Source organism: Bradysia coprophila, assembly GCF_014529535.1.
Source record: "Bradysia coprophila strain Holo2 chromosome X unlocalized genomic scaffold, BU_Bcop_v1 contig_128, whole genome shotgun sequence".
Taxonomy (NCBI): Eukaryota; Metazoa; Arthropoda; class Insecta; order Diptera; family Sciaridae; genus Bradysia; species Bradysia coprophila.
In genome coordinates, this window is record NW_023503295.1 from 2193303 (window position 1) to 2203982 (window position 10680).

Genomic DNA, 10680 nt, shown 5'->3' on the forward strand with positions numbered 1-10680 from the left:
CGAAGGTCAACAACGTTCTTATGGTATTTCATAGCTGGACTCCTCAGCTATTAACTACAGTTAGCAGTAATGCGTTCTGTTCCCAAATGCCCGAGATATCAGTTAACAATGTGTGCAATTTCATGCTACTACCCCGAAAATCAAAATCAGGCTAGAGGCAGGGAAAAAATAATTTTAATTTTTTTTAGCTCTTTCGGATTCCTTGGTCAATTGTAAGTATAGCCTTGAACCATGCCTTTTAAAATAAAAACGAAATGAAAATACGACCCACCCTAATCAATGATTGATCAATTATACCACAGAAAATAACTTAAAAATGGAACTATAAATCTTCGGATTATTGTCGATGTTCCCTTGATTACAATCACTGTACATGCACATGAATAGACTTCGGGCTTCAAATCTCGTATCCAACTCAGCCCGAGAGAAAGGATCTCCTGCCAAATCACTCGCTTAATTCACATCAACTCGACTGTATAATTACGCGATGATAAGTGCTTGTGTTGTAAATGTGAGTGTACCCAGTCTCACATTTTTTATTCTCGCTGCCTTGAAGTCTTATTTTTAATCTACGGTTCTCTGAAACGAAATATTGAAATATTTTTGCATTTATATTTTGTGAATCAAAATTCAAATAAAAATCCAGCTTTCTATAGAAAACGCGATATATTCTCATGTATATATGTAACGCCATATCACTCGTGCAGATTTATCCTTTTATTATATACAAAAATCTCTTTTTATACAAAAAAAAAATAATAATTCATATTCGACTGCATGTTGTTCACGAGGTAGTTCATCTAAAAAAAACGAGCCATCAGAACAGTCGGAGCGTTTGCTGCCCCGTACAAACCCGTATATCTATTGCGTACGTGACCCTAGTGCGTCTGTCACCCTACTTTGACCGTAAGCCTATGCGCCGGTTAAAGTATAAATACACAAAGGGCCTAGTATCGGCCTCAGTCCGAGGACCCAAATTTTTTTTTTTCAACTACATTCTATTCGGCCTTTGATTACCTTCCAAATGAAACAAAAAATACGAAAAATGGATGAAATTTGCTCGAGTTATATGTAAAATACACATAGGGCCCTAGTAGCGGCCTTAGTCCGAGGACCCAAATTTAATTTTTTTTCAACAACATTCTATTCGGCCTTTGAATACCTTCCAAATGAAACAAAAATTACGAAAAACGGATGAAATTTGCTCGAGTTATATGTAAAATACACATAGGGCCCTAGTATCGGCCTCAGTCCGAGGACCCAAATTTAATTTTTTTTTCAACTACATTCTATTCGGCCTTTGATTACCTTCCAAATGAAACAAAAATTACGAAAAACGGATGAAATTTGCTCGAGTTATATGTAAAATACACATAGGGCCCTAGTAGCGGCCTTAGTCCGAGGACCCAAATTTAATTTTTTTTCAACAACATTCTATTCGGCCTTTGATTACCTTCCAAATGAAACAAAAAATACGAAAAATGGATGAAATTTGCTCGAGTTATATGTAAAATACACATAGGGCCCTAGTAGCGGCCTTAGTCCGAGGACCCAAATTTAATTTTTTTTCAACAACATTCTATTCGGCCTTTGAATACCTTCCAAATGAAACAAAAATTACGAAAAACGGATGAAATTTGCTCGAGTTATATGTAAAATACACATAGGGCCCTAGTAGCGGCCTTAGTCCGAGGACCCGAATTTAATTTTTTTTCAACAACATTCTATTCGGCCTTTGATTACCTTCCAAATGAAACAAAAAATACGAAAAACGGATGAAATTTGCTCGAGTTCTATGTAAAATACACATAGGGCCCTAGTAGCGGCCTTAGTCCGAGGACCCAAATTTAATTTTTTTTTCAACAACATTATATTCGGCCTTTGATTACCTTCCAAATGACACAAAAATTACGAAAAACGGATGAAATTTACTCGAGTTCAATGTAAAATACACATAGGGCCCTAGTAGTGGCCTTAGTCCAAGGACCCAAATTTAATTTTTTTTCAACAACCTTCTATTTTGCGTTCGATTACCTTCCAAATGAAACAAAAATTACGAAAAACGGATTAAATTTACTCGAGTTCTATGTAAAATACACATAGGGCCCTAGTAGCATTTCACTTCTAAGGCCCTAACTCACGGTCCACTCACCCGATTTAAAAAAACTTTTTTTTCCTGGATTGGTATTGACAATACCTATCATTTGCCGTGTCATTTCCATCGTTTATTTTGCCATAAATATCATTAAAAGACCTTAAATCACTTAGGTGGCCCTAACTCACGAAGGGCCGACCCGAATATGCCCATCTTCGAACTTAGCCTCACTATTTCGACTATCTTTGAAGGGAAAAAAAATTTTTTAAATCGGATTTGATTTACTCAAGATATCGACGTGACGGACAGACGGACAGATGGACAGACGGACAGACAAAATTTTTATTGCAGATTCGTCATCTATGAACATAGGCAAACACTTTGCCCTTACCGTCTACTTCGAATTCCATCAATTACACACGGCATCGTAATCCTATAAGCCCCTTTGTACTTCGTACGGGGCTAAAAATATTAAATTTCCAGTCTTTCATTCTGAATTATTTTCCTCATATTTTCCGAATATGTTTATTTGGAAGGGTTGCATTATACCAAATCATTTCATTTCTGAATGGTAAACTGAGAGTGTTTTTAATTTGAATTGGATGTTCGATGAAGATTTTTTTTATTATTTGAAGGAGCACCTGTCTTAAGATATCTACCATTCGAGTGATTCCGGGCACCGACCATATTTCGCATGAAAGAATCAGTTCAAATATTGAGCGTCTTAAATGAAGTACCTACCTGAAACCACTTAACTTTGCTTTAGCCTTCATTAAACATTTTTCAGCCAAATCCACCGTACACACTCCATAATGTAGATACATCAAAGAAAATATTTCAATTATTTTTTTTTATATTCCGTTCCCTACTTCGTCGTTGTCGAGATACACACTCCCCTTAAAGTACACTTGAACAATGTTTGACTTCGATTTGTCGAAAATGTGAAAATTATTTTTAAACTTAACTCCAATATGGCCTTTCAAATCGAATACTCAACATTCACACACTCCCCAACTGCCAATATGTAATCATCATGACATAACCGCCTTATGAAGCAAAGAAAATTTTAAAGCAATTCACAAAGTTTATTGAAGTTTCTGGACCGTGCAGAACTTCATTATATACACTCTGTGTCACCATAGAAAATTGAAGGATATATTTCCTTTTTATTATGGATTTTTTTCGCTTAAAAGGAAAATACAGACATTTATTATAGAATCATGGGATTTACTTTCATATAATGTATCTGTTCTGTAAAAGTGTACTGTCTTGGATTTTTCGTCGTCTTCCCTTTACTCCGTTTAGTTTAGATATGGAAGAGATATCTCTCGCTCTATACGTATATGGACTCAACGTTGGATAATATACGTTGAATGGGAAATACAAATATGGCGAAATAAGAAAAATACGTAACACAAAAGCAGCCAAAGTAAAAGCGATGTGTGGCAGCCACACTCTCCAAACTATAAATCGAACATCGTAAATTAATCGATAACCATTTAACACAATAATTCTTTGCGGTTTCGGTTATTTATTTGATTTAACTATTTCTTTTTGCCCGTTATCGAAGTGTATATTCTGAATTATATGAAATTATGCTTCGACGTGGTCAAATGGAATCGAATATCTTTATCGTCATATTTATATCTTTCCATATCGGCACGTTTATAAGGGAGAAATCCCATGAAAACGCAATCACTATACTGACAGAGAATGTCTCTCGTAACCATAATAGCTCTTGAAATATTGTGGCTACACTGATTCGGTAGATAATGAAATTCGATCCGTGTTCGGAGTTATTACAAAATAATGGATGCTTAGCGGTTTCAGTGTGATGGGTTAGTCAAAATAGATATGCCATGCGGGAAGATTTTAGTCAATGAATGTAGCGATGGCAGTTTTAAAAATTCCCATGCAAAACACCTAAGCAACGCGAATTTACATATCTGTTTCCAGCGATTGGTTTTAGGCAATTTTGTTTGTCCATTAGGGCGTATCGAATTTTGAGAATTTTAAGGGTCGCGATAGCCTGTGTGCGGAAAACGTAGATCATTGAAAACTAAGTCCAGGCATATGGTTGATGGATCCGAAGGTGCCCGGGAAGAAGTCCCCCCGGACGACTTTAACTTTCAAATGGTCATAACTCGGAAAGTTAAGAGTATTTTTGAAAACAATGTTCTAGCAGGATGTAGAGCGGTAAAGGTTTTAGGTAGAGGTTTTCCAACATCGAAAGTTCGACATTTTGGTTTTTGACTTTTATTTCCTGAGAGACAAATTATTAAGTTTAGCTTTTGGCATGAGGTTGTAGAGGAGGTCAAGTACTACCAGTACACTAGGCATTGTCCCGGTCGGCGATCCATCCGAAACCACTTTTTCAACATTTTTGAATGGACTTTTTAAGTGTACCCACGTCGCCCACGAAGCCATTGCAGACAATGTAACCGGTGTTGCTGAATCGAGGTAACCTTGGCCAGTAAGTGCACATAATATTCCATAACAGTAGCTGAACTCTTTTACAAAATATTTGGGATCTCGATGTAGCACATTTTGTACTACAAAATCTGAGAAAGTGAAATTTGTGAGAAAAACAACAAATAATCGTTTTAATTAGTTATTTGACCCACGAACAGTAGTAAGAAGTCGATTTCGTTGCAAATACACATTTTTCGATATTTTTACAAAAGGTTGAACTTCGTGGTATACCGTGTCAATATAATGTGCTACATCGAGATCCCAAATATTTTGTAAAAGAGTTCAGCTCCTGTTATGGAATATTATGTGCACTTACTGGCCAAGGTTACCTCGACTCAGCAACACCGGTTACAGTGTCTGCACTGGCTTCGTGGGCGACGTGGGTACACTTAAAAAGTTCATTCATTAATGTTGAAAAAGTGGTTTCGGATGGATCGCCGACCGGGACAATGCCTAGTGTACTGGTAGTGCTCGACCTCCTCTACAACCTCATGCCAAAAGCTAAACTTAATAATTTGTCTCTCAGGAAATGAAAGTCAAAAACGAAAATGTCGAACTTTCGATGTTAGAAAACCTCGACAGACACACCTTTTGGACCATCGGTTTCTTTGGCAGTTTTGTAGAGTTTTTAACGCTCTACATCCTGCTAGAACATTGTTTTCAGAAATACTCTCAACTTTCCGAGTTATGACCATTTGAAAGTTAAAGTCGTCCGGGGGGACTTCTTCCCGGGCACCTTCGGACCCATCAACTATATGCCTGGAATTAGTTTTCAATGATCTACGTTTTCCGCACACAGGCTATCGCGGCCCTTAAAATTCTAAAAATTCGATACGCCCTATTGTCCATCCCAACTTTGCATGCAAATGGACCAAAATTTCACTTTTTTCCGCTTCTGATAAGGCATGGTGAAAATGTCATTGGACCTGTAGATACACAAAGCAACGCGAGTTTGACAAGTCTTTTGTTTTCAAGCAATACCCTCTCCATTCTCCAACCAAACTGCAGAAATAAAACGTAGAATTGGTCTAGCATGGGCAGCGTTCAGAAGCAAAATGAACAATAGTCTGAAACGTAAAGTGTTCGATACGTGTGTCCTTCCTGTGCTCACATATGGAGCGGAAACGTTAACGTTAACAAAAGCTTCCGAAAATAAATTAAGAGTGGCACAAAGAGCCATGGAACGGAGTATGCTTGGAATTGCGCTCAGAGATAGAATGACAAATCAATGGATTCGACAACAAACAAAAGTCGTTGATGTCATGGAGGGAATAGCATCTTTAAAGTGGAGCTGGGCGGGACATATTGCAAGAAGGACGGACGAATGTTGGACCAAAAAGATCATGAACTGGAGACCACGTAAAACACGACCTAGAGGTAGACCACCAGAGAGATGGAATAATGGTATAAAGAGAATTGAAGGCGAAAATTGGCAACAAGTGGCAACTAATTGTTCGGAATAGAAGAGAATTGGGGAGGCCTACGTCCAGCAGTGGACAGAAACAGGCTGAAAAAGAAGAAGAAGAAAAAGAAGAATACTCTCTCTAGCAAACAAACTTCGTTTTGATTCTGCCAAAATTCCACTGAATTCATACACTGTTGACTGATTTCTAATTTTCCATGTAAAATGCAACGGCTACGTTGCATTTTTACCACCCTAATGAATTTAGTTAGGTTGCAACAAATGGAATTGTTTCAAGCCTTTTCAAAACAATTGGAAAAGGACAAAAAAGAATTTTATATCAAACTCGCGTTGCTATGTCAGTTGCTGTAGCAAATCCAACCGGTAAAAAATTTGTATGAAATCTACCGGTAAATTTCACACAAATTTTTTATCGGCTGAATTCGCTAGTTCTAAGTTGCGATTTTAGATGGTAGAACAATCACTGCTCCTTAAAGTATGTTGTTTTCGGAAAGGAAAGGAAATAATTGAAGAAAGGCAAATGCCTTCTATCACGTCAGAGTAAAATAAACCAGGCAGGAGCGGTTCATTTTCGGAACATCAAATAAGGGACATAATGCTTGAAAATGAACTGAAATGAACATAGATTGAATTATAATTTCATTCGCAAAAAGTAGGGCTAGTCAAATGAAGCGCTACTGCCTGGTTTACCTTACTCTGCCGTGCTTCTATTCCATCTTGTAGACTGGAAATTATAAGAATTCGCTCCATTTAAAATTTGTGACAGGACCTATAGTTTTTAACTGATAACTCGACCAATAACCTCCAGGCTGGCTACCAAGAGACGGTTAGGACATTGAGGGGTAGAAAGGCAAGATTTAGTCGAAAGAGGCGTAAGATTTAATCGAAAGAGGCCCTGATATAGGACTTTTAATTAAAAAACGAAGGCACAATCGGCCTTGTCAATTCAGTCCGGACCCTGGTGAAAATTGAAAGTTTCAAATAAGCGGAAAACTTTGTCTCAAATCTATCTGTCTTTTGCGACATAAGACTACGGTTTTCAAGCTTTGATCACTTTTCTTTTCACGAGGTAGATTTAAATGTTTTTTAATAGGATTTAATGTGGAAGCAGTTGATAAGTCAAACATTCATAAGATAAGGTCGTTTTCCGATTTCTTCTTCTTCTTTTCTTTTTTCTGCCTTATGGGGAATATAAAATTCATGTGAGCCACAGGTCGACAACATTTTTTAGATATGAATGAAATTGATGCACCGTTTCGTGGTTGAATTTACCCAAATTTCGTTTACTTTGATTGTTATGACTTTGACAATTAGCACATCTCAATGGATGTAACTGGATGGTCATTTTAGTTTGGTAAACTTGGTTGAAAGTTTGCTCGAAACATTAATCGGCGAACTGTCTCTTTATCAAAATATGATTTCTACGAATTGTTTGCACTGCGTTCGTGAGGGAGAAAAAGTGGTTATCCAAAGTGAATACAAAATTAGAGCTGGTAAATACAATTTTAAAATGATGTTCTTGAAATTTCACGGAACGCCAGACACCGCAAGGATTGTTGAATTGAATTGTAGTGTGTAACTTGAAGCAAAATTATAAATTTCCTCTTTTTTTTCTGTAAAAAAAATTATTTAAAAAATAAAATAAAACATCAAACGCGGGCGAATACAGTTTGCCATATTTTCGTGTACACATTTCTTGATCTGGCAGTGGAACAAATAATATATAGAAAGTAAGTAAGTATCTCGTATATAAATAATCTCCCGAAAAGCTACCATTTCATTTCGGAAAACTAAAATATCTTTAAAACATTCACAACATTTTTGAATTAAACTTTCAAGTTTTAATAAGTTAAATTATGTTTGGAATAATTAATTTAAACGCAAACTTGTTTGAAATTCATGGCATGTATTTAATATTTATATACAAATGTAAGAACACGAACAAAATGTTAGAAATGCGAAAATTTATCTGTATGGATTATGTATATAGAACAGTTTATAAGTATAGGAAAATATTAAATATATTTCGTCTACTTTTCGAAACACACATTCGAAATTCGAGATATAAACCGAAAATACATAAAGATACACACACAATGAGGTTGTGAAGTATAAATTAGATTTTCCTTCAAACATTAGAACCATAATATAATATCTCTATATATAGTGTGTGGTATGAAGATAGAATCCTTTCTTTCGGTTAATGCTTTGTGAGTGTTGAGACGAAATTCATTTTAAAAGAATAGTACGCTTTTTCGTGCCATTTGTTCTTAAATCATTCAACAGAAGATCTTAGCGCATATCGAAAACGTATACACAAAAGAAAGCAACAAAAAAAACGAGCCATCAGAACAGTCGGAGCGTTTGCTGCGACTGAGCCCCGTACAAACCCGTATATCTATTGCGTACGTGACCCTAGTTTTTTGGTAAAATTTACCAAAAATTTATTTGGTAAATTTTGGCAAATTTGGTAAATTTAGAAAAGCTTTGGTAAACTTTTCCAAAAAATTGGTAAATTTTGGTAAAGTTTTCCAAAAAAAATTACCAAAAATAGGCCCTGGATTAAACTGACCTTACACACTTCTCACGAAGAAGTCGAGGCTTGCTGAGACTGATAGTGACAAGTGTGTACTCAATTTTATGACATAAGCGAAAACTAGACAACAACATAGAACTGAAGTGTAATTTTTGAATTAAACTTCTAGTTAAGTAATTTTGACATCCGAACACCGCGCGTATGTGATTATCGAATTTTATCGAGTACAAAGAAATTGCGGGAGGCAGTACCGACAGCACCGTGCTAAGTCAAATGTAATAAATTCCTATTGAAACAGCCACATACCGCTATATTAACCTATATTTAACTATTAATTACTGATGAATATGCTAGTATATAGCTCAAAATAGCTGTATATACCGTTATATAGCTCAATATAGCTCTATATATTTATGCATATAGGATGCTTAAAACACCCCACACACAAAACAAATCACTTTCCACTTTATACACCCAAAAAAGTTCTACGTTTCAATCGCCCAAAAAAACGATAAGACCAATGGTTTACTTATCCGTAAACTATGTACATTTAAAACGTACAGTAAATGTCAGACATACAATGACGTTTAAATGTTTATTTAAGAATAAATGCAACTTAATTAATGATTCGTAATGCTTAGTTTCCTCTTACCAAAAAAGTACTCCGTGTGAGAGACAAAATTGAATTTTTTCAATTTTTCCTTTGTTTGTTTGACAGCTTGCTCTCTCACGGCTCTCTTACGGAGTACTTTTTGTTGAGTGGAATGGGCACTTAATGATACAATCATATCGCATCATCTGCTTTTATGGTTTTTGACGAGAAAACAAGCAAAAATAAAAATAAATAAAAACTTTGCATTGGATTTGAAACCGGCACCTCTTACTTGCCAGCTGAACTAGCTGAACTAACGGGCTGTTGAGAAGAGTGAATGTAATTTCGAACAGCTTATAATGTACGGATGAAAAACAAAGTGAACCATTGATTGGGCCAGTAACATGGTTGTGCTTTTTAAGTTTCAGTTTCTAATTATCAAAATGTTTGTCGATTTTTTTAAAATTTTATTAAAGTTTTATTCGACAATTGAATTTTTCCCAACTAATCAAACATATAATTATCGATCGAGGTCGGCCAAAACTATAAAAAGAAACGTTTATATTGATAACTGACACGACACTAAGAATCGTTTAACTTAACAAATCTAAGCATTGGCTAACCACATCAAAATTAACTGAGGATATACAGTGTCGTAGGCGTCTCACGTGTCAAATATAGAAATCACAACTGTCACCTGATAAGTACGGATTAATCGTACAGCCGTGTACGGTCGAAGTGTACATCGATGTACGGATAAAACTCCCAAAAACACGATAAGACCAATTGTTTACTCATCCGTAAATTGTACATTTAAAACATACTTCCTACGAGTTACTCGTTAAAATTGGACGATTTTAATGTACATCCAAAATCTCATTTTTCTGGGTGTAGGAACTTTCTATGTATCAATTAAGCCAAGTTACATCATTTTTACTAAAATCCAAGATGGCGGCCGGCGGCCATTTTGTTAGGAGTTGGAAAGTACACCGGCCACTTTACAGTCGTCAATACCTTTCAATAAAAAAATTCATGCTATTCGGTCAAAATTTACTCGAGATATTGACAAAATACTCCACGTTCACTGTACGGCCGAGTAGCCACATATAAGCTCACTCCAAGAGACCTAGCTCACGCTCCAGTGAACCGAATTTCATAACCTTTTTTTCCCCTGATTGGTACGGTCAATACCTATCTCATAAAGCAAAAAATAAAGTTTGAGATCTGTTCAAATTTGGCCAACCTACAAGCAAAAACGGCTGTACCTAGTTCACATCAAGGGGTCTTACTCACGAGTCGATCATCCGATTTTCATAAACTTTTTTTTGTCGATCGGTATTGTGAATACCTTTCATTTGACGTATCACTCATCAGACTAGCTTGACCTATGAAATGGCCTATGAACATAGACAAACACTTTGTCCTTACCGTCTGCTTCGAATTCCATCAATTACACACGGCATCGTAATCCTATAAGCCCCTTTGTACTTCGTACGGGGCTAAAAAGAGAACTACTGGCTGGTAATTTTTTGTTCTTCTTTTTTTTGTTTGCTTTTTCCTCT